The sequence below is a fragment of the Sus scrofa genome, chromosome 13 (assembly GCF_054392235.1).
Source record: "Sus scrofa isolate SSC_HxYL_T2T_F1_AM1 chromosome 13, Sscrofa_HxYL_maternal_Yorkshire_Landrace_v2.0, whole genome shotgun sequence".
Classification (NCBI taxonomy): Eukaryota; Metazoa; Chordata; class Mammalia; order Artiodactyla; family Suidae; genus Sus; species Sus scrofa.
The window spans coordinates 174,263,269-174,286,670 of NC_139395.1; the positions used below are offsets into that span (position 1 = coordinate 174,263,269).

The following is a 23,402-nucleotide window of genomic DNA, read 5'->3' on the forward strand; positions in this document are numbered from 1 at the left end:
TAGATCGTGTCTCCATGCACAGTGGGGTGGGTGGGAGAGACAGAGAGGAGGAGAATCAGTGCTATTTCCAAGTAGAATGTTATTGGCTGAGAATCATAGGAAAGCAAAGAATTTTAGAGATGGAAAGATCATGAATATAAAATCACCTATATCCTTCCAGTTTTTATGTGTAGAAACAAAGGCTCACATAAGTTGAGTGACTTATTCAAGATTGTAGCAATAGTTAGCAAAGTCAGGAGAAGATTTTTTTCAGAGGTTGAAATTTCTGTTTTTCTCTCACTCTCTGCTTATCTGTAATCCCAGCATATATCTTCCTTTAGGTTTCAGTTAAGAAAATTATGTTATTCTCAAAGCCCCCATAACGTACTCATACTACTAAAATTATGTAATATTGAATAACCCTTTTTTTTTAAATTTAAAGTTTATTTGTTAGGGCCAAGGATTGTTTCCTTTTGGCTACAGTAGATCAGTCATTCTTAAGTTTCCCCACCTTAAAAATTAAGGAATTTTCTTCTCCTTCCCTCTGTGCCTGGCAGCATCCTCAATTGAAAACAAACAAGCTGTTAATCGGTGAAAAAATGGAGAGAGAAAAATCTTCAAAAATTGTGTTTAGCCCCATCTGGCCTTAGGAAAACATGGGAATTGGTGATCAAGTAAATTCAGCAGGATGGCTGCCTTTCAAGGGAAACAATATCTGGATATTTCTATGTCTAGACCACAGAGGAAAAATGCTTCCTTAGTAATTAACCCATTGAAAGCAGAACAGGTCCACGTGGCTCTGACAAAGAGAAAAGATTTAGAGAAATGCAGTCACTGAAAATGCAGTCCTCCTTTGGCATTGTTGGTGATATATTTATAAAAGCTTGCCCACTAGTTTGTATTTGAGCGGTTTAGATCCAGTGTCTAAATTGGGTGAAGAATGAATAGGAGATGGTAAGAAGTTTTTTCTTAAACAGTCAATGGTATTTATCATTTTACTGTTCCTATCTCACTTTCCATTTGCATACCACTGCTATGGATCCTGTAAGAAACACCCTTTCTCCTGGAGTATGAAGCAGGGAACCTATAGTTCAAGCTTTAAGACCATTTTCACTGAGAATTAAAAGATGAGCAGTTCGCTTTGATAAGTGGTTAGTCTGGGTCCTGGAGGAGTAATTTATGTGAACCCTGGTAGGATTATGAATCATGATTCAATTTGATAATGTCAGTCTTTGAGTTCTGCTTCATCTTTTGCAAAAGCTGGATGTGAATTGAATGTGCTTTAAAAAATATTCTGCAGGCATAGGCTCCAGCATAGACCATATTGCAATGAAATAGTTTGAACTTCCTATGTTCATGTTACACATCAACATTCATAGAAAGAGTTCCTTTTACATTCAAGTTTCCTAAGTATAATTTGCTTATCTCTTTCATAAGCATTTATTAAAGGCTGATACATGCTCACAGAGGTGTGTTTAAAATCATGGGGATCTGAAAGATAAACACACAGTGTCTATTTCTGAAATGTAGTCTGCATGTAGAAACAAAATACATACCAAAGCCAAATGAACAAATTATAATTAATATCATAGAAATGATATAGCAGGGCTGAGAAATACACAATAAAACATGGCTAGTTTATGTTGAAGGTAGTTGGAAAAGGATTTTTCCAAAGTTCAGTTAACTGAAAAAATAATAGTACAAGGAATGTTGAAGGAAATAAAAAATAAAATCACTCAAACTTATCTAGTTTCATTTTTTTTTCACATTTCCTTTTAGGACTTTTCTATATTCAGGCATAATTTTAGAAATTTCCAGTGGAGCACAAGTCCATCACTGATGTACTTTTATCTTACTTTCTAGCCTCTTCCACATCTTGTACCTTATTTCGTGCTTCCCTCTTGTGAAAGGCCCATCTTACTGTACCATGTGGCTCTTCATTGCGGGGTCTTCCGCTTTTGCCTAGAATCCTCTTTTTCACCCCCTCATCTCTTATCTTTTCATATTTTTTAAAAATAAATTTTATTGGAGTCTAGTTTTGACTTACATAGTTGTGTTAGTTTCAGGTGTATAACAAAGTAAATCCATTATACATATACATATATCCACTCCTTTTCAGACTCTTTTCCAATATACGTTATTACACAGTATTGAATAGTTTACCACATAACATACGGTAGGTCCTATTGCCTATCTATTTTATATATAGTAGTCTTTATACTCCACAATTTATCTCACTACTCATGATTCTCCTTTGGTAACTATAAATTTGGTTTCAAAATCTAGAAGCCTGTTTATGTTTTATAAGTTCTTTTGTATCATTTTTTATTAGATTCCACATATTAGTGATCTCATTTGATAATTGTATTTCTCTGTCTGACTTATTTCACTTAGTATGATAATCTCTAGGTCCATCCATGTTGCTGCAAATGGCATTTCATGCTTTTTTATGGCTGAGTAGTAATATTCTATTGTATATATGTGCCGCATCTTCTTTATTCAATCCTCTATTGATGGACATTTAGGTTGCTTCCAAGTCTGGGCTGTTGTAAATAGTGCTGCAATGAACATTGGGGTACATCTGTATTTCTGAATTACAGTTTTCTCTGGATAGATGCCTAAGAGTGGTATTGCTGGATCATATGGTTGTTCCGCATATAGTTTTTTAACGAACTTCCATACTGTTCTCCATAGTGGTTGCACTAGCTTACATTTCCATCAAGAGCATAAAAGGATTCCCTTTTCTCAATGCCCTTTCCATCATTTATTGTTTGTAGACTCTTTAATGATGGCCATTCTGACTTGGGTGACGTGATACCTCATTGTAGTTTTGGGCATTTCTCTAATAATTAGTGATATCAAGAATATTTTCATATGCTTTTTGGTCATCTGTCTGTCTTTGGAGTGATGTCTATCTGACCATTTTTTAATTGGGTTGTTTGTTTTTTTGGTATAAAGTTGTATGAGATGTTTGTACACTTTGGAGATTAATCCCTTGTTCACTGCTTCATTTGCAAAGATTTTCTCCTATTCTGTGGGTTGTTTCTTCATTTTGTTTATGGTTTACTTTGCTCTGTAAAAGCTTTTAAGATTAATCAGGTCCCATTTGTTTATTTTTGTTTTATTTTCATTACTCAAGCAGGTGGGTCAAAAAAGATATTCCTGCAATGTATGTCAAAGAATGTTCTGCCTATTTTTTCCTTTAAGTGTTTTATAGTATTTGGTCTTATGTTTAGGTCCTTAGTCCATTTCGAGTTTATTTTTGTGTATGATATAAGAGAATGTTCTAATTTCATTCTTTTACATGTGGCTGTCCAGTTTTTCCAAAATTATTTATTGAAGAGGCTGTCTTTTCTCCATTGCATATTCTTGCCTCCTTTTCATAGATTAACTGACCATAGGTACATGGGTTTATTTCTGGGATTTCTATGCTGTTCCACTGATCTATCTTTCTGTTTTCAAACACTTTCCCACTCTTAGAAGCTTTGGAGTTACATCATCCAAGAATTCTTCCTGAAGCTTTTACTCCTCCTGTTCTCTCCTGTTTCTTTGTCTTTTCTTAATATGACTTCCAACCTTTTCCCACAGATTGTATTAAATTCTCCTCCTTGGTAAACTTATGAAAATCCTTGAAAATTTAATAAGTATATTAGCCATATTAGATTTTAATGATCAATTTCCATGTTTGTCTCTCCAACTAAGAAGAACTTTGAGAGGAGGAATCATATCTTATTAATGTTATACTCTTTAGTGTCTGTGTCAGTGTCTGCACACAGAAAGGGTTCCATTCATTTTGTTGAATGAACCAACAAAGGAATCTCGTATATAGTGCTGAGTTAAAAAAAATGCAGAGACTCTGCCATCAGGCAGTTTATAATCTTGTAGAGAAAACAGACAACACACAAACATGACTACAAGTTTGCTAATGCAATGAGGAAACAAAATGAGTTTTGAGGTAGAGAATATTTGAGCAGATTTCTTTAGTTGGGAGATTAAAAATGTTAGGTTGGAATTTAATCCACTTTATTTGGTTCTAGGAAAAAAAGAATTTGTCAAAGTATGAATGGCTCACAGAGTCTTTGGGAAAATTAGAGAGTCAAGAACAACATCCAACCACACGACAGAGGGCTGCTCCAGCAAAAGCAGCTGGCCACCATCACTTGCCTCCCAAACTACATCTTTAACAACCCTCTACTTCTTCAGTGATGCTCAGGATGGGCTGTCAGAATATCTATAACTAGTGCCCTGAAGAGCTTGTCACCTCTGTCACCTGCTTTCAGAGAGGTGAGTTGTAGTGAGACTGCTTCCTCATGTTGGTCCCTTCTCAGTGGAAGATTAACTCTGGTACAAGTGACTGGCAGATTCTTGGTCATAAGTCCACATCCCAGCTGCCATTACAGGTGGGGATGTTGAATTTTGATATCTACTTAAAGAGACAGAATTTATAATGTGGGAATCACCTACATTATGAAAATTTCTATTAATGTAAAAGACTAGTAAAGAGGTGCTAAACAGTCACAAATGTATATATTTTCACTTGCAGGTCAATAAAGTGGTCTCTGAGAAGGTAGCATTAAGGCTGATAACCTGAAGCATGACAAAGGGCTTGCCAGGCACAAAAACCAAAACCAACCAACCAACCAACCAACCAACCAACCAACCAACCAACCAACCAAACATTAGAAGATAATGGAAAATGTTTTATTTATAGCAGGGGAATGCTCAGCAGCTTCCAGAAACTGAAGAATTCTGTATGCTAAAGAGTGGTGAGTAATGGAGAGGGGGCCCTGTGATGAGACTGGAGAGGGTACCAATCACTAAAAGGCTAGTGGGACATGTGAGTTTATATTCAATTTAGAATTGAATAGGAAGCCCTAAAAGGTTTGAATCTTAGAGGGGTGAGATGATGCAACGTGTACTTCACCAAATTTATACTGACTTGTATGTGGAGAATAGGCTGAAAAAAGACAAGAGTGGGAATAGAAAGACTTACAAGGAGTCTGGGTGTTATCCAGATGAGAGATGATTGTGGCTTAGACTGGGGTGGTGGCAGGGGGTAAAAGACAAGTGGGGAGAATTTGAGATATAATTTGGAGGTTAAAATGTTTGCACTTAATGCTAGTAGATATTGTGGGTGGCTGGTAATAAAAAAGACATTAGGAAGGACTCCTAGGTTTCTAATTTTAGAACTGCTGGATGGATTCCTGAAAGGGAGAAGCCTGGATAAGGATCAGAATTGGGAGAGGAGGGTGAGATTTGAGGGGGACACCTAGATTTAAGGTATGGATATATAAATTTGTGACTCATGAGCATATAATTAACATTTAAAATCTTGGGAATAAATGTTCTCACCCTGTGAGAGAGGGTAGGTATAGAAGGAATGAGTTAAGACAGATCTCCAAAATCTTAAACTCTAACTGCAAAGGTTCAATATTGAAAGTGGGTCTTACAGAGGAGACTGCAAAAAAAAGTACCAAGAAATCAAAGGAAAATAGGAAAGTGTAATATGGAAACCAAGAGAAGAGAAAGTTTCAAAAATATATAGAAGGAAAGTGAGGAAGCATATGTATACTGCTAAAAGGTGAATGAACTTCAAATACACTTAATGGTAGAAATCCAAAGGCTATATAATGTTTGATTTCACTATATGACATTCTTGCAAAGACAAAACTACAGGGATAGAAAGTAGATTCATGAACTAGGGGTTGAGTATGAGTGAGAGTTCACTTCAAAGTGGTATAGGGGATTTTGAGGGGTGATAGAATTCTGTGTCTTAACAGTTGTTGATATATGTTTCTTAAGACGGAGAATGCTGCTAAAACTGTGCATGTTGTGTGTATAAATAATGCAGTGTTTTTTAGTACTGTGTCGTAGTCTATTGTGAGAATATATCAGTTTTTTTTAACCTATTCCCCACTTGAGGGATATTTGGGTTATTTCAAGATGTTGGTGATTATAAGTAAAATTGTTTATGTATACTTCTTAGGGTGAACATAAGGAGGTTACTTTTTCATATGGTAATCATACATTAAAGTTTGTAATACACTTCCAAATTGTTTTACATCCTGAAATATTTTGCTTACCCACCAACAAGATATGAGATTTCCAGGTGCCTTAAATCATTGTCATCACTTTATATTGTCATATTGAAAAATAATTTTAGTCATTGTAAGAAATGTTTAGTGATAGCTCACTGGAGTTTGCATTTCCAAAATGACTATGGGCATAATTTCATATGCTTATTTGCCACGTATTTGCCTTCCTTGGTTATGTCTCTTTTGCCCATTTTTTTTAGATTACTCATTTTCTTAATATTGAGCTTTGAGGGTTCTTTATATAATCTAGATTGAGGTCCTTTATCAAATGTGACGTGCAACATTTTATTCCATTAGCTGTTTCATTTTCTTAACTGTCCTTTGAAGAGCAGAAATTGTAATTTTGATGATATTTACCTGTGTATAAAATTCTTTGTAGATAGTTTTTGTCTTGCATTTTAAAGATGCAGAATTGTTTCCAATTTTCATACATTTTAAATTTTAAATTTTAAATTTGTTTTTGGAGTATAGTTGATTTATAAAGTTGTGTTAGTTTCAGATATACACAAAGTGATTTAGTTATACCTATATGCTTTTTCAGATTCTTTTCCCTTATAGGTTATTACAAAATATTGAGTACATTTCCCTGTGCTATGTAGTAGTTACTTGTTGGTTATCTATTTTACATATAGTTATGTGTGTATATTAATCTCAAACTCCTAATTTTATAGTTATTAATGAGAAATCAACTATAATTTTGGCTAGAGTTATATGTCTTCTTCTCTGACTTCCTTCAGGGTTTTCTCTGTATTTGGTTTTCAGCCAATATCACACTGTGTCAATTTCTTTTTAAAAAGCCTATTTGGTATTTTTGAGTTTCTTGGAATTGAAGTTTTGTGCTCTTTTGGAAAATTTTTGGCATAATCTCTTTAAATATTTCTTTTTCTGATTTCTTTGTTTTCTCTTTCTATTTCAATTACACTTGTTTAGAATTTTTGGTTTATAACACCAGATCTGGGTTGTGCTGTCTTTTATTTTTTTCTTTTCAAATTCTCTCTTTTTAATTTTTGTGCTTTGGTTTGGGTGATATTTAGTGACTTCTCTTCATGGTCATTGATAGTTTCCTGAATTGTGTTAGATTGACTCAAGAGTCTTTTGAAGGCATTTATATAGTTATGATGCAGATTTTTAATTAGCTGGTATATTTAACATAGTAATCTCTATTAATGTATGCTTAAAATGGGATTGTTATTGTAGTTTTTTATACTGCCACATTTGGGGTTTATTTTTAAGCTTTTCCTAGACTCATAAATTCTCTTCTTATTCAATTAAGTTTCAAGTAACAAATATTACTTGTTCCATGGAGTTTTTTTCCTTAATTTTTTTTGGGTAAAGTTATGTTATTCTGATGTTATTGTAGGGAAGAGTTTTTTTTGGTGAAATTTACATAATATACATTTAACCATTTTAAAGTGTACTATTCAGTGGATGTTAGGGTACAATTCAGTAGTATTTACTGTATTCATTATGTCAGACAACTGCCAACTCTTTTCAGTTTTCAAAACTTTTTTCTCATCCCATATAAACACCTAATATACCTTAAGTAGTCATTCTCCATTCCCTTCTTTCCATATCTCCTGGGAAACTTTAATATGCCTTTTGTCTTGGTAGATTTTCCTATTCTGTGTATATCCTATATAAGGAATTATATGTGATCTTTGAATCTGATTTAGCATGATGTTTTTGAAGTTAATCCAGCTTGTAGCGTGAATCATTGTTTTTTCCTTGGTATAGCTGAATAATATTCCATTATCTGAATATACCACAGTTTGTTTAACCATTTTTCTACTGATGAATATCTGGGTTATTTCTACCTTTCAGCTATTAAGAATTATACTTTCATGAAAATTTGGGCCCATGTTGCTGTTTGGATATATGTTTTTGTTTCTCTTGAAATGAAATATATCTAGAAGTAGAATTATTGGTAATTCAATGTTTAACTTTAGAGGGACAGCCAAAATGTTTTCTGCAACAGCTGCACCAGTATATATTCCTATCAGCAATCTATAAGGGCTCCAATTCTCCTCATCCTTGTCAGTACTCAGTACTTGTTATTTTACATTTTCTTGATTAAAGTCATTCCAGTGGGTGTGAAATGGTATCTCATTGTGGGTTTGATTTGCATTTTCTTAATGATAGATGATGATGAAGACATTTTCATGTGCCAACTGGTAATTTATAGGTCTTTGGAGAAATATCTATTTTAAGTTCTTGCTCATTTTTTTTGTTTTAATCACTTATTTTTTTAAATTTTAAAATATTTTTAAAAATGAAGTATACTTGATTTATAATATATTAGTTTCAGGTATACAACATAGTAATTCATTATTTTATACATTATACTCCAGTTAGAGTTATTACAAAATAATAGCTATATTTGCCTGTGCTTTACAATATTTCTTTGTTACTTATTAATTTTATATATAGCAATTTGTACCTTTTAATCCCCTACATATGTCTTGCCCTATCTCCTCCCCTTTCCCCACTAATAACCACTAGTTTTTTCTCTATATCTGAGTGTGTTTCTGTCTTGTTATGAATATTCATTTGTTTTATTTTTATATTCCACATATTAGTGATAATGTACAATTTTCTTTAACTCTGACTCAATTCACTAAGCATAATATCCTCTAGGTCCATTCATGTTGTTGAAAATGGCAAAGTTTTTCTTTTATTAGGCTGGCTAGTATTCCAATTGTGTATGTGTATCTTTTCATTTTCATATTAAAAATGAATACATCTTTTCATTTTCATGACAGATTCCTTTGCAGTGCAAAAGCTTTTAAGTTTAATTAGGTCTCATTTGTTTATTTTTGCTTTTGCTTCTTTTGCCTTAAAGAGACCTCTCCAAAAAATTGCTGTGATTTTTGTCAAACAGTGTACTGTTATATTTTCTTCCTGGAATTTTATAGTTTCAAGTCTTATCCATTTGGAGTTTATTTTTGTATATGGCATAAGAAAATGCTCTAATTTCATTCTTTACATGTAGCTATCCACTTTTCCAACACCACTTACTGAAGCGACTGTCTTTTCTCCATTGTACATTTTTACTTCCTTAGTTATAGTTTCCCTTTTCTTCTGTTCCATTGATTTATGAATCCGTTTTTTGTATCAGTACCATGCTGTTTTGATTACCATAATCTTGTAGTATAGTCTGAAATCAGGAAGCATGGTAACTCCAGAGCTGTTCTTTCTGAAGATTTTTTTTTCTATTCAGGGTATTTTGTGTTTCCAAACAAAATTTAAAGTTGTTTCTTTTAGATCTGTGAAAAATGCCATTGATATTTTGATCGGGATTGCATTGAATCTATAGATTGCCTTAGGTAGTATGGTCATTTTAACAATATTATTTCTTCTAATCCATAAACAGAGTATATCTTTCCATATCTTTTTGTTGCCTTGAATTGCTTTCATTACTGTCTTATTATAGTTTTCCAAGTATGGATCTTTTATTTCTTTGTATTTATTCATAGACATTTTATTCTTTTTGTAAATAATCCCATTTGTGATTGTATATAGACTCCTTAGCTCTGAAGTGAGTTTCTTTTACTTTTTTTTTTTTTTGTCTTTTTGCCTTTTTCTAGGGCTGCTCCCATGGCATATGGAGAGTCCCAGGCTAGGGGGTCAAATTGGAGCTATAGCCACTGGCCTACGCCATAGCCACAGCAACACGGGATCCGAGCCACAGCTCACAGCAATGCTGGATCCTTAACCCACTGAGCAAGGCCAGGGAACGAACCCACAACCTCATGGTTCCTACTTGGAGTTGCTAACCACTGCGCCATGATGGGAACTCCATGAAGTGAGTTTCTTGTAGGCAGCAGGTAGATCCAGTCACTCACTCTAGATCTTTTGATTGGACTATTTAGTCTGCTGGCATTTAAAGTGATTTTTTTCACAGGTATGTACTTATGACCATTTTGTTACCTTTTTAGTAGTTCTTTTTTCCTTTGATATGCTTTTAGTTTCTTCCCTCATGAGTTCATATGCTCTAATATAGTTTTTGAATTGTGATTATCATGAGATTTATATATGTTGACCTATAAATATATCTACATGTTTTAAACTAGTAGTTATTTAAATTCAAACACATTTAAATATCTACATAGTTTTAGTCCTCTTCCCCACATTTTGAGATTTTCATATATATTTTAGGTCTTTATCTCTTTACTGTTGATTATAGTTATAGTTGATTTTACTTTTTGTGTGTGTGTTTATAATGATTTTTTTTCCATTATAGCTGATTTACAGTGTTGTGTCAATTTTCTACTGCACAGCAAGGCAGTCACACATATGTGTATACATTCTTTTTTTCTCATATTATCATGCTCTATCCCAAGTGACCAGATATAGTTCCCAGTACTATACAGCAGGATCCAATTACTTATCCATTCCAAATGCAATAGATTACCTATATTAACCCCAAGTTCCCACTCCATCCCACTCCCCCCCTGCCTCTTGGCAACCACAAGTCTGTTCTCCATGTCCATGATTTTCTTTTCTGTGGAAAGGTTCATTTGTGCCATATATTAGATACCTGATATAAGTGAAATCATATGGTATTTGTCTTTCACCTTCTGACTTACTTCACTTAGTGTGAGAGTCTTTAGTTCCATCCATGTTGCTGCAAATGGCATTATTTTGTTCTTTTTATGGCTGAGTAGTATTCCATTGTGTATATGTACCACTTCTTCTTAATCCAATCATCTGTCAGTGGACATTTAGGTTGTTTCCATGTCTTGGCTCTTGTGAATAGAGCTGCAATGAACATGTGCATGCATGTGTCTTTTTCAAGGAAAGTTTTGTCTGGATGTATACTGAAGAGTGGGATTGCTGGGTCATGTGGTAGTTCTATGTATACTTTTCTAAGGTATCTCCGTAATGTTCTCCATAGTGGTTGTACCAGCTTACATTCCCACCAACAGTACAGGAGGGTTTCCTTCTCTCCACACTCCCTCCATCTTAGTTATTTGTGGACTTCTTAATGATGGCCATTCTGACTGGTGTGAGGTGGTATCTCATGGTAGTTTTGATTTGTATTTCTCTAATAATCAGTGATGTTGTGCATTTTTTCATGTGCTTGTTGGCCGCCTGTATATCTTCCTCGGAGAAATGTCTATTCAGGTCTTTTGCCCATTTTTCAATTGGGTTGTTGGCTTTTTTGCTATTGAGTTGTATAAGTTGCTTGTATATTCTAGAGATTAAGCCCTTGTCGATTGCATCATTTGAAACTATTTTCTCCCATTCTGTAAGTTGTCTTTTTGTTTTCTTTTTGGTATCCTTTGCTGTGCAAAAGCTTGCCAGTTTGATTAGGTTCCATTAGTTTATTTTATTTTCATTTATATTGCTTTGGGAGACTGACCTGAGAAAACATTTGTAAGGTTGATGTCAGAGAATGTTTTGCCTATGTTCTCTTCCAGAAGTTTGATGGTGTCTTGCTTTATATTTAAGTCTTTTCAGCCATTTTGAGTTTATTTTTGTGCATGGTGTGAGGGTGTATTCTAGTTTCATTGATTTGCATGCCACTGTCCAGGTTTCCCAGCAATACTTGCTGAAAAGACTGTCTTTTTCCCATTTTATGTTCTTGCCTCCTTTGTCAAAGATTAATTGACCATAGGTGTCTGGGTTTATTCTGGGTTATCTATTCTGTTCCATTGGTCTATATGTCAGTTTTGGTACCAGTACCACATTGTCTTGATGATTGTGGCTTTGTAGTATTTCTTGAAGTCTGGGAGAGTTATGCCTCCTGCTTGGTTTTTGTTCCTCAGAATTGCTTTGGCAATTCTGGGTCTTTTGTGGTTCCATGTAAATTTGTGGATGATATGTTCTAGTTCTATGAAAAATATCCTGGGTAATTTGATAGGGATTGCATTGAATCTGTAGATTGTAGAGTTCCCTTCATGGCTCAGTGGTTAACAAATCCAACTAGGAATGATGAGGTTGCACGTTTGATCCCTGGCCTCACTCAGTGGGTTAAGGATCCAGCATTGCTGTGAGCTGTGGTGTAGGTCCCAGATGCAGCTTGGATCCTGCATTGCTGTGGCTGTGGCATAGGCCAGTGGCTACAGCTCCAATTAGATCCCTAGCCTGGGAACCTCTATATGCCACAGGTGCAGCTCTAGAAAAGACAAAAAAACAAAAAAATCCAAAAAAACAAAAAAAAAGAAAGAAAAGAAAAAAAAACTGTAGATTTTTTTTGGGTAGTGTGGCCATTTTTACAATATTAATTTTTCCTTACCAGGAGCATGGGATATATTTTCATTTCTTTACATTTTCTTTAATTTCCTTGATTAATGTTTTATTTTTTATTTTATTTTTTTAAATTTTTTATTACTCAAATGAATTTATCACATCTGTAGTTGTATAATGATCACAACAATCTGATTTCACAGGATTTCCATCCCACAGCCCAGGCACATTCCCCCCACCCCTCAAACTGTCTCCTCTGGCAACCATAAGATTTTCAATGTCTGTGAGTCAGCATCTGTTCTGCAAAGAAGTTCCGTCTGTCCTTTTTTCAGATGCCACATGTCAGTGAAAGCATTGGATGTTGGTGTCTCATTGTATGGCTGACTTCACTTAGCATGATAATTTCTAGGTCCATCCATGTTGCAAAAAATGCTGGTATTTCATTCTTTTTAACGGCTGAGTAATATTCCATTGGGTATATGTACCACTTCTTGATCCACTCCCCTGTCAATGGACATTGAGGTTGTTTCCATGTCTTGGCTATTGTAAATAGTGCTGCAATGAATATTGGAGTACATTTGTCTTTGCGAGTCATGGTTTTCTCTGGGTAGATGCCCATGAGTGGGATTGCTGGATCAAATAGTAGTTCTATGTTTAGTTTTCTGAGGCATCTCCATACTGCTTTCCACAGTGGTTGCACCAATTTACAATCCCACCAGCAGTGTACTAGTGTTCCTTTTTCTTCACACCCACTTCAGCATTTATTGTTTGTAGACTTTTTGATGATGGCCATTCTGCCTGATGGAAGGTGGTACCTCAGAGTGGTTTTGATTTGCATCTCTCTAATAATGAGTGATGTTGAAGATCTTTTCATGTGTTTCTTGGCCATCTGTATATCTTCTTTGGAGAATTGTCTGTTTAGATCTTCTGCCCATTTTTGGATGGGGGTGTTTGTTTTTTTGGTATGGAGCTGCAGAAGGTGTTTATAAATTTTGGAGATGAATCCCTTTTCAGTCAATTCATTTGCAAAGATTTTTACCATTCTGTGGGTTGTCTTTTTGTGTTGTTTAGGGTTTCTTTTGCTGTGCAGAAACTCTGAAGTTTGAGTAGGTCCCATTTGTTTATTTTTCTTTTTATTGTCAATACTCTGATAGGTGGATCTGAGAAGATGTTGCTGTCGTTTATGTCAGAGAGTGTTTGGCCTATGTTTTCCTCTAGGAGTTTGATAGTGTCTGGTCTTATATCTAGGTCTTTAATCCATTTGGAATTTATTTTTGTGTATGGTGTTAGGGAGTGTTCTAATTTCATTCTATTCCATGTGGCTGTCCAGTTTTCCCAGCACCACTTATTGAACAAGCTGTCCTTTCTCCACTGTATATTCTTGCCTCCTTTGTCATAAGATTAGTTGGCTGTTGGTGCGTAGGTTTAATTCTGGGCTTTCTATCCTGTTCCACTGATCTATATGTCTGTCTTTGTGCCAGTACCATGCAGTTTTGATGACTGTTGCTTTGTAGTGTAGTCTTAAGTCTGGGAGCCTGATTCCCCCAGCTCCATTTTTCTTTTTCAGGATGTCTTTGGCTATTCTGGGTCTTTTGTGCTTCCAAACAAACTTTAAAATATTTTGTTCGAGTTCTGTGAAAAATGTCCTTGGTAATTTGATAGGGATTGCATTGAATCTGTAGATTGCCTTAGGTAGTATAGTCATTTTGATAATATTAACTCTTCCAATCCAAGAACATGGTATGTCTTTCCATCTATTTGTGTCATCTTTGATTTCTTTCATCAGTGGCTTGTAGTTTTCAGAGTACAGGTCTTTTGTTTCTTTAGGTAGGTTTAGTCCCAGGTATTTTATTCTTTTGGATGTGATGGTAAATGGTATTGCTTCCCTAATTTCTTTTCTGCTCTTTCATTGTTAATATATAGAAGAGCCATCAATTTCTGTGTACTGATTTTGTATCCTGCAACTTTGCCAAATTTGTGGATGAGCTCTAACAGTTTTCTGATAGAGTCTTTAGGATTCTCTAGGTATAGTATCATGTCATCTGCAAATAGGGATAGTTTTACTTCTTCCTTTCCAATTTGGATTCCCTTTATTTCTTTTAATTCTCTGATTGCTGTGGCTAGGACTTCCAGAACTATGTTGAAGAGTAGTGGCAAGAGCGGACATCTTTGTCTTGTTCCTTATCTCAGTGGGAATTCTTTCAGCTTTTCACCATTGAGAATGATGTTCGCTGTGGGTTTGTCATAGATGGCCTTTATCATGTTGAGGTAGGTTCCCATTTTGCCCACTTTCTGAAGGGTTTTTTTTTTTTATCTGAAATGGGTGTTGGATTTTGTCAAAGGCTTTTTCTGTGTCTATTGAGAAGATCATATGGTTTTGATTCTTCAGTTTGTTAATGTGATGTATCACACTGATGGATTTGCGGATATTGAAGAACCCTTGCATCCCTGGGATAAATCCCACTTGATCATGATGTACAATCCTTTTAATATATTGTTGGATGCGGTTTGCTAGTAGTTTGTTGAGGATTTTTGCATCGATGTTCATCAGTGAAATTGGCCTGTGGTTTTCTTTTTTTGTGGAATCTTTGTCTGGTTTTGGTACCAGGGTGACGGTGGCCTCATAGAATGAGTTTGGGAGTATCCCGTCCTTACAATTTTTTGGAATAGTTTCAGAAGGAGAGGTGTTAGCTCTTCCTTAAATGTTTGATAGAATTCACCTGTGAAACCATCTGGTCCTGGACTTTTGTTTGTTGGAAGTTTTTTAATCACAGTTTCAATTTCAGTTCTTGTGATTGGTCCAGTCATCTTTTCTATTTCTTCTTGGTCTAGTCTAGGAAGATTGTACTTTTCTAAGAATTTGTCCATTTCTTCTAGGTTTTCCATTTTATTGACATATAGTTGCATATAGTAGATCCTTTGTATTTCTGTGATGTCTGTTGTTACTTCTCCTTTTTCATTTATAATTTTATTGATTTGCGTCCTCTCTCTTTTTTGCTTGATAAGTCTGGCTAGGGGTTTATCAATTTTGTTGATCTTTTCAAAGAACCAACTTTTCGTTTCATTGATCTTTTCTATGATTTTCTTTGTTTCTATTTCATTGATTTCTGCTCTGATCTTTATGATTTCTTTTCTTCTACTAACTTTAGGTCTTGTCTGTTCTCTCTTGAGCTGCTTTAGATGTAAAGTTAGCTTGTTTATTTGGGCTTTTTCTTGTTTCCTGAGGTGGGCTTGTATTGCTATAACCTTTCCTCTTAGAACGGCTTTTGCTGCATCCCTTAGGTTTTGGAGTGTCGTATTTTTGTTGTCATTTGCTGCTAGGTATTTTTTAATTTCCTTTTTGATTTCTTCAGTGATCTATTTGTTGTTTAGTAGCATGCTGTTGGTGTTTTTTGCAGTTTTTTTCTTCTTGTTGATTTCCAGTTGTATAGCGTTGCGGTCGGAAAAGATGCTTGATATGATTTCAATTTCCTTAAAGTTACCGAGGTTGGATTTGTAGCCCAAGATATGATCAATCTTAGAGACTGTTCCATGTGCACTTGAGAAGAATGTGTATTCTGTTGCTTTTGGATGAAATGTCCTGTAAATATCTATTAAGTCCTTCTGGTTTAATGCTTCATTCAGGGCCTGTGTTTCCTTATTGATTTTCTGTCTGGTTGATCTGTCCATTGCTGTAAGTGGGGTGTTAACATCCCCCACTATGATGTGTTATTGTCAATTTGTCCTTTTAAGGTTGTTAGCAGCTGCCTTATATATTGTGGTGAACCTGTGTTAGGTGCATAGATATTTAAAATTGTTATATCATCTTCTTAGATTGATCCTTTGATCATTATGTAATGTCCTTCTTTGTCCCTGAAAATATTCTTCATTTTAAAGTCTCTTTTGTTTGATATGAGTATTGCTACTCCAGCTTTCTTTTGATCCCCGTTTGCATGAAATATTTTCTTCCATCCTCTCACTTTCAATTTGTATGTGTCCCTAGAAGTGAAGTGGGTCTCTTGAAGACAGCACATTTATGGGTCTTGTTTTTGTATCCATTCAGCCAGTGTATGTCTTTTGGCTGGGGCATTTATTCCATTCACATTTAAGGTAATTATTGATATGTATGTTCTTATTGCCATTTTATTAATTACTTTGGATTTGTTTTTGCTGCTCTTTTTTCTTTCCTTCTTCTCTTGTTCTTTTCCACCTAGAGAAGTTCCTTTAGTATTTGTTGTAAGCCTGGTTTAGTGTTGCTGAATTCTCTCAACTTTTGCTTATCTGTGAAGCTTTTTATTTCTCCTTCATATCTGAATGAGAGCCTTGCTGGGTACAGTAATCTTGGTTGGGTTTTTTTTCCTTTCATCATGTGAAGTATATCATGCCACTCCTTTCTGGCCTGCAGAGTTTCTGTTGAAAAATCTGCCAATAACCTTATCGGGGTTCCCTTGTATGTTATTTATTTCTTTTCCCCAGCTGCTTTCAAGAGTTTCTCTTTGTCTTTAATTTTGGTCAGTTTGATTAATATGTGTCTTGGGGTGTTCCTCCTTGGGTTTATTTTATACGGTACTTGTTGCATGTCCTGGATTTGAGTGAGTGATTCCTTTCCCATGTTAGTGAAGTTTTCGGCTATTATCTCTTGGAATATTTTTTTCTGTCCCCTTCTCTCTCTCTTCTCCTTCTGGCACCCCTGTAATATGGATGTTGGTGCATTTCATGTTGTCCCAGAGTTCTCTGAGACTCTCTTCATTTGTTTTCAATCTTTTTTCTCTTTTCTGTTCTGCATCTGTAATTTCCACTAATGTGTCCTCCACCTCACTTATTCGTTCTTCTGCCTCCTGTATTCTGCCATTAGCTGCTTTTAGTGAATTTTTTATTTCAGTTATTGTATTTTGCATCTCTTCTTGCTTATGTTTTATATCTTGTATCTCTTTGGTCAGTGTTTCCTGTAAGTTATTCATCTTTGCCTCCAGTTTATTTCCAATGTCTTGCATCATCTTCAGCATCAACAGTCTAAAGTCCTTTTCCTGGAGGCTGAGAATCTCCTCCTCACTTAGCTGATTTTCTGGGGTTTTTTATTTTTCCCTCATCTGAGTTATAGCCCTCTGTCTTTTCATTTTTATAGGTTTTTGGTGTGGTGACCTTCTTACAGATAATAGAGTTGTAGCCTCTCTTACTTCTGATGTCTGCTCCCTTGTGGCTGAAGTCAGTATGGGGGCTTGGTGTTGGCTTCCTTATGGCAGGGGCTGATGCCTGCCCCCTGGTAGGTGGAGCTGATTCTAATCCCTCTGGTGGGTGGGGCTTGGTCTCTGAATGGGATTAGAGATAGATGAGTGCCTGAGGGGTCTTTAGGTAGCCTGTTTACTGAGGGGTGGGGCTGTGATCCCACCTGGGTTGTTTTTTGTCTGGGGCTTCTCAGCACTGACTGATGTATGGGGCCAGATTTTCCCAAAATGGCCACCTCCAGAGAAAGGCACTACTGCTGAATATTCCTGAGAGCTTTGCTTTCAGTGTCCTTCCCTCACAACAAGGCACATTCGCCCCTGTTTTCCCAGGATGTCCTCCAAGAACTGCAGTCAGGTTTGACCCAGATTCCCTTGGAGACTTTGCTTTGCCCTTGGACTCAGTGCACGTGAAGGTCTGTGTGCGCCTTTTAAGAATGGGACCTCCATTTCCCCAGTCCTGTGGAGCTCCTGAGCACAAGCCCCACTGGCTTTCAATACCAGATGTTCCAGGGCTCTTTCTCCCCTTGCCAGATCCCCACATGTGAGATTTTGATGTGTGGCTCAGAGCTCTCACTCCAGTAGGTGAGTCTCTGTGAACCAATTAGTTTCCAGTCTGTGGAGCTTCCCACCCAGGAGGTATGGGGTTGTTTATATCATGAAATCGCCCCTCCTACCTCTTGATGTGGCCTCCTCTTTTTCTTCTGGAGTAGGGTATCTTTTTTAAGGTTTCTGGTCCATTTGGGTGAAGAGTGGTCAGTCTTTAGTTGTGAATTTTGTTGTTTTTAGGAGAGAAGTTGAGCTCTAGTCCTTCTTTCCTCCATCTTAATCCCATCCCTGAAGGGTTCTCCTTGATTAATGATTTATAGTTCTCAGCATATAAGTCCTTTACCTCTTTGGTCAGGTGTATTCACAGGTATTTGATATTTTGGTGTGCAATTTTAAAAGGTATTGTGTTTTTGTATTACTTTTCTAATATTTCTTGTTAGTATACAGAAATGCAACTGATTTCTGAATGCTAATCTTGGATCCTGCTGCTTTGCTGAATTTGTTGATAGTTCAAGTTGTTTTTGGGTTGAGTCCTTAGGGTTTTCTATGTATAGTATCACATCATCTGTATACAGTGACAGCTTTACCTCTTCTCTTCCTATTTCTATGCCTTTTATTTCTTTTGTTTGTCTGATTGCTGTGGCTAGGACTTCCAATACTATGTTGAGTAACAGTGATGAGATTGGGCATCCTTGTCTTATTCCAGATTTTAGTGGGAAGGCCTTCAGCTTTTTGGTGTGTGTGTTTTAATCTTCATACTAATTTATTAAGTGGTTGATCGTAGCCTTTACTATATATTTGCCTTTTCTAGTGAGATTTTTTTCCTTTCCTATAGATATTCTTGTTATAACCTTTTCTTTTCCATGTAGAGAAGGTGCTTTAATATTTCTTTTAGGGTAGGTTTAATATTGATGAACTTGTAGTTCTGTATGACTTTATCATGTAGCAGCTAAATACTGCTACACTTGTAGCAGTATTTAGCTATATTTTTTCTTAATGTTCTAATTTCCTTATTTTATTAGATAAGATTATTCCATTTGTTTTTTTTTTTATTTTTGGTATTTTGGACTAATTTCTTTCATCTTATTTTGTTTTCAGTTATGTTAAAATTATTCACTTTTGTCTTTGTTTACTTTTTTTCCTCTTTGCTAAAATTTCTGCAGATGTCTAATGGGTTGATAACATTTTAAAACGTTTTTTCCCTGAACTTTTGATTTTTAAGTAATATATTTGTATACTTTAATTGTTAGCTTTACATTTTAAACTTTCACATTTAGTTAGAATTAGTCAGCATTTATATCCTCTTCCTTAATATTATAAGCTTTATTTATCTTTGACTACCTACTATACATTTTCCCCCTCTGGATCTTGTCATTTTTCTTTAGGTTCTAGGTGTTAAGTTATTTTTAAACCAAATTATACTATTTTTATAGTTAGTAGTTTATTAAATTTATCAATATATTTTGTCATTGTCTGTTCCCCCATGTTTAACTTGTGCTTTTCTTAGGCATTTACTTTTCCTAATAGTTAATTTTTAAAATTATGTAATCATACATAATATAATATCCTAATCAGTAATAATTAGGAGGGTTATGGAAGTAATCATTCCTAGAGTTCCTGTTGTGGCTCAGTGGTTAACGAACCTGACTTATATCCATGATGGTGCGGGTTCAATCCCTGGCCTTGATGAGTAGGTTAAGGATCCAGTGTTGCTATGAGCTGTGGTATATTTTATGTTTCATACTTTTAAGTTCTCCTTATCTTTATGTTGGACATTCTGAATGAATTCCTCAGTACAGTCTTCTATTTTATTAATTCTTTCTTTGTGGTAAGTCTAGAATTTATAATATTTACTGAGATTAAAAAATTTTTTAAATTATTTTAATGTATATTTTTCCAAATTAATTTTTAGTCAAACTGTTTGTTAATACAATTTTATCGAGTGAATTTATTTCAATTTTTTGTTTATCATTCTTTTTCACTTACAATCTTCATGTGTTTTGTAATTTTGTTTTTTAAGTCCTTTTTGAATAACTCGAAGACTCTTCTTTTCCTTCTGTCTCTAACAGTTTGCCATTTTCTCCTGAACCCTCTTTTAGTACGAGGACTTAAAATGGCATTTTGGCATTCATTTTTTGTGGTTAGGATTGCAGCATAATTGTAATTATTTTGTTGCATCTGTGACTAGAGCAATCCATAGACCTGTAGCTCCATTTAAGATACAGTCTTAGGCTGCCATTGAATGGTATTATCTTCAACCTCTTTTTGCACATGGAGCAAACCATCCATAGTCCTTGATATTAAGTAATAAATTGGCTGAGGTACCTTATAATTTTATGTGGAGCACACTTTATTCCTATATCTTGCAGGGCCAAATGTCTCATTCCCAGTGTTTACTTGCAATCATATTATCCAGTAGACTTTTTGCTTAAACTCTTTTTAGTGCTTTTCAGGTAGGTTCTGTTTCTGATCAGAAGAGATGTTTATTTTTATATTGTGTATGTGTATACACATTTATAATTAAAAAATATGCATACATATAACATTATGAGTGTGTATGTGTATATACAGATACACACATATATATGTCAGTATATATATATATATTTTCAAGTAAATAATTTAAATAAACCCTTATTAAATATATTCAGAGTAAAAGCATTTTACAAATCATTAGTTTACATCTTAAGTTTAATTTCTTATCAATAGTAAAAGTTTAAACATGCAGGAAAAGTATAAAAATTATAATTGATCCCTATATGTTGACATATTTCTGTTTCAATTTTTAAAAGTAGGTATTGCAGATAGAGCCAATATCTGCTTAAACTATGACCCAGACTTATATCTTTTCCCCACTCTAACAGCAGCCATTGTCATGGGTTTGATGTGGTGTTTTTTTCTGTTTTTAAGAGTACTTAAATGATACTCCATTCTATTGATTTGCTTCTTGACTTTTCACACAATTTTGTTTCCAATGGTTATTCTTACTTATTCTTATTAGCACAAATATTTTAAAGTTCACCATTCTATTTTTTTAATATATTTTTTATTGTTATTTCCCCCAACAAACTTTTTTCCCCCATTGTACAGCATGGGAATCCAGTTATATATACATGTATACATAATTTTTCCTCCCATTGTCATGCTGTGTTGTAAGTATCTAGACATACTTCTCAGTGCTACACAACAGGATCTCATTGTAAATCCATTCCATGAGCAGTGCATCCATTGACCCCAAGCTCCCAATTCATCCCACTCCCTCCACCTCCCCCTGGGCAACCACAAGTCTATTCTCCAAGTCCGTGATTTTCTTTTCTGTGGAAAGGTTCATTTATGCTGTATATTAGATACCAGATATGAGTGATATCATATGGTATTTGTCTTTCTCTTTTTGACTTATTTCACTCAGTATTATGTTGTCTAGTTCCATCCATGTTGCTGCAAATGGCAATATTTCATTCTTTTTTGTGGCTGAGTAGTATTCCATTGTGTATATATACCACATCTTTCTAATCCAATCATCTGTCAGTGGACATCTGGGTTGTTTCTATGTCTTGGATATTGTGAATAGAGCTGCAATGAACATGCAGGTGCATGTGATGCAACTGTAAAGTTCATTATTATAATCTACTGTATGGATAAAATTTCTTTCTCTTTAATTTATAGTAAGTTTTTAAAAAAATTTATTATTACAACACTCCTACAATTAATATTCTTGTGTTTGTCTCCTTGTTTGGATATTTCTTCCTTCTCTAGGGCATATATTTAAAGTAAAATATCTAGATTGTAGAGCATATATACTTGTAATTTTATGATGAGCTATCTTCTCCAAAATGATAAAAAAAATTTTACTCTCTCACTAGTGTTATATGAGTGTGTCAACTTCCCGATATTTTCCTTAATAAAATATTGTCAGTCTTAAATTTTGAAATTGCTGTTGTGAAAAAAGCATTTCTTGTTTTTGTTTGCATTTCTCATTTGTTTATAATTTGTTAGCATTTTTTTACAAATGTTGATTATCCACTTGGATTTTTCTCTTCTGTGAATTGTCCTTTTGATATCCTCTGACCAGTTTCTTTTGAATTATTAGCTTTGGCTTATTTGTGTGTGTGTGTATATATATATATATATATATATATACATGTACATGTAATCACTATATTTTCTTCCAACTATTTTTATAGTTATTTATTATATACTTTGCAAATATTTCATCCATAGATATTGCTTGCTAAAATCTTTGTGTGCTTAGCACAATGTTGAACACAAAGCCGATACCCTTTATATTGGATTTTTTTAAGTTAATAATTAATCTGTTGAATATGATGGATATTCTTTATGAGATATCAGACGAGATAAAAAAGAAACTAAGTACAAAGGAACCAGTAAGGCAGTTGATGACTGATTCAGCGGTGGACTGATGAAATTATGCTGTGGATGGTGGTAATGGATGTGTAAAAGGGTAAAATTCAAAAACATTGTAGAGGAAGAGTGGAAACTATGGAAACAGAGACATTAAATACATTTCAAAATTTCTATCTTTAGACTCTTACACAGGTAATTGACAGTAAGGGTAAATAATTGCTAACATTTAAATTTTTTTTTTCTTTTTTCTTGTCTTTTTTTTTTTTTTTTTTTTTTTTTTTTTTTGGTCTTTTTTAGGGCTGTACCTGCGGCATATGCAAGTTCCCAGGCTAGGAGTCAAATTGGAGCTACAGCTGTCAGCCTACACTACAGCCACAGCAATGCAGGGATTCAAGCCATGTCTGCAACCTACACCACAGCTTGTGGCAATGCCAGATCCTTAACTCACTGAGCGAGGCCAGGGATTGAACCTGTATCCTCATGGGCCCTAGTCTGGATGAACCACGAAGGCAACTCCCACGCTTCATATTTCTTGAGTTTAAGAATATTTACATGAAAATACTCTCCCTAAAACTAGAATGAAAAGCTTAAAAAGAGTCATTACAAATTCAGATGGAAGTACATGCACCCTGACAGGTTTTGTAGATGATATAGAACAGAACTAGGCATTGAGGTTGCTGAGGTAGTGTTCAAAATTTCAGCGAATATAAGAAGATTTACAGTGTTAAAATGTTATAAACAATTCCTCACTACAGTGTGTAACCTGAATCCATCCAGGGCAGCTGTACCCAACTTTGACATCATGTTATATGTAGATAGGCATTGGAAAATAAACCGAAGAACCACAGTGTATCTTATATGTTTGTAAACAATCTTTTATGGATAACTTTCCAGTTTTCCCAAAGGATTGGTAAACTTCAATGTTTTGGACACGTTGGTATTAATTTTGAATTGGCAGAGGTAACCTAACCAACTATCATTATGTTTTGGTACTAAGGGATATACTTTTCAATAAAGTTACTGA

At 34.8% G+C, this 23,402-nt stretch overlaps 1 long non-coding RNA gene across 3 annotated transcripts in view; it reads left to right on the plus strand.

The window, feature by feature from the left end:
• Nucleotides 1–23,402, plus strand: part of LOC110256225 (uncharacterized) — a 686,264-nt gene that overhangs the window by 161,140 nt on the left and 501,722 nt on the right. For all 3 annotated transcript variants that reach the window (XR_014824957.1, XR_014824955.1, XR_014824956.1), the window contains 2 exons: nt 4,017–4,263; nt 4,523–4,745. This is a non-coding gene — a long non-coding RNA (uncharacterized LOC110256225). The remainder of the gene's footprint in view (nt 1–4,016; nt 4,264–4,522; nt 4,746–23,402) is intronic.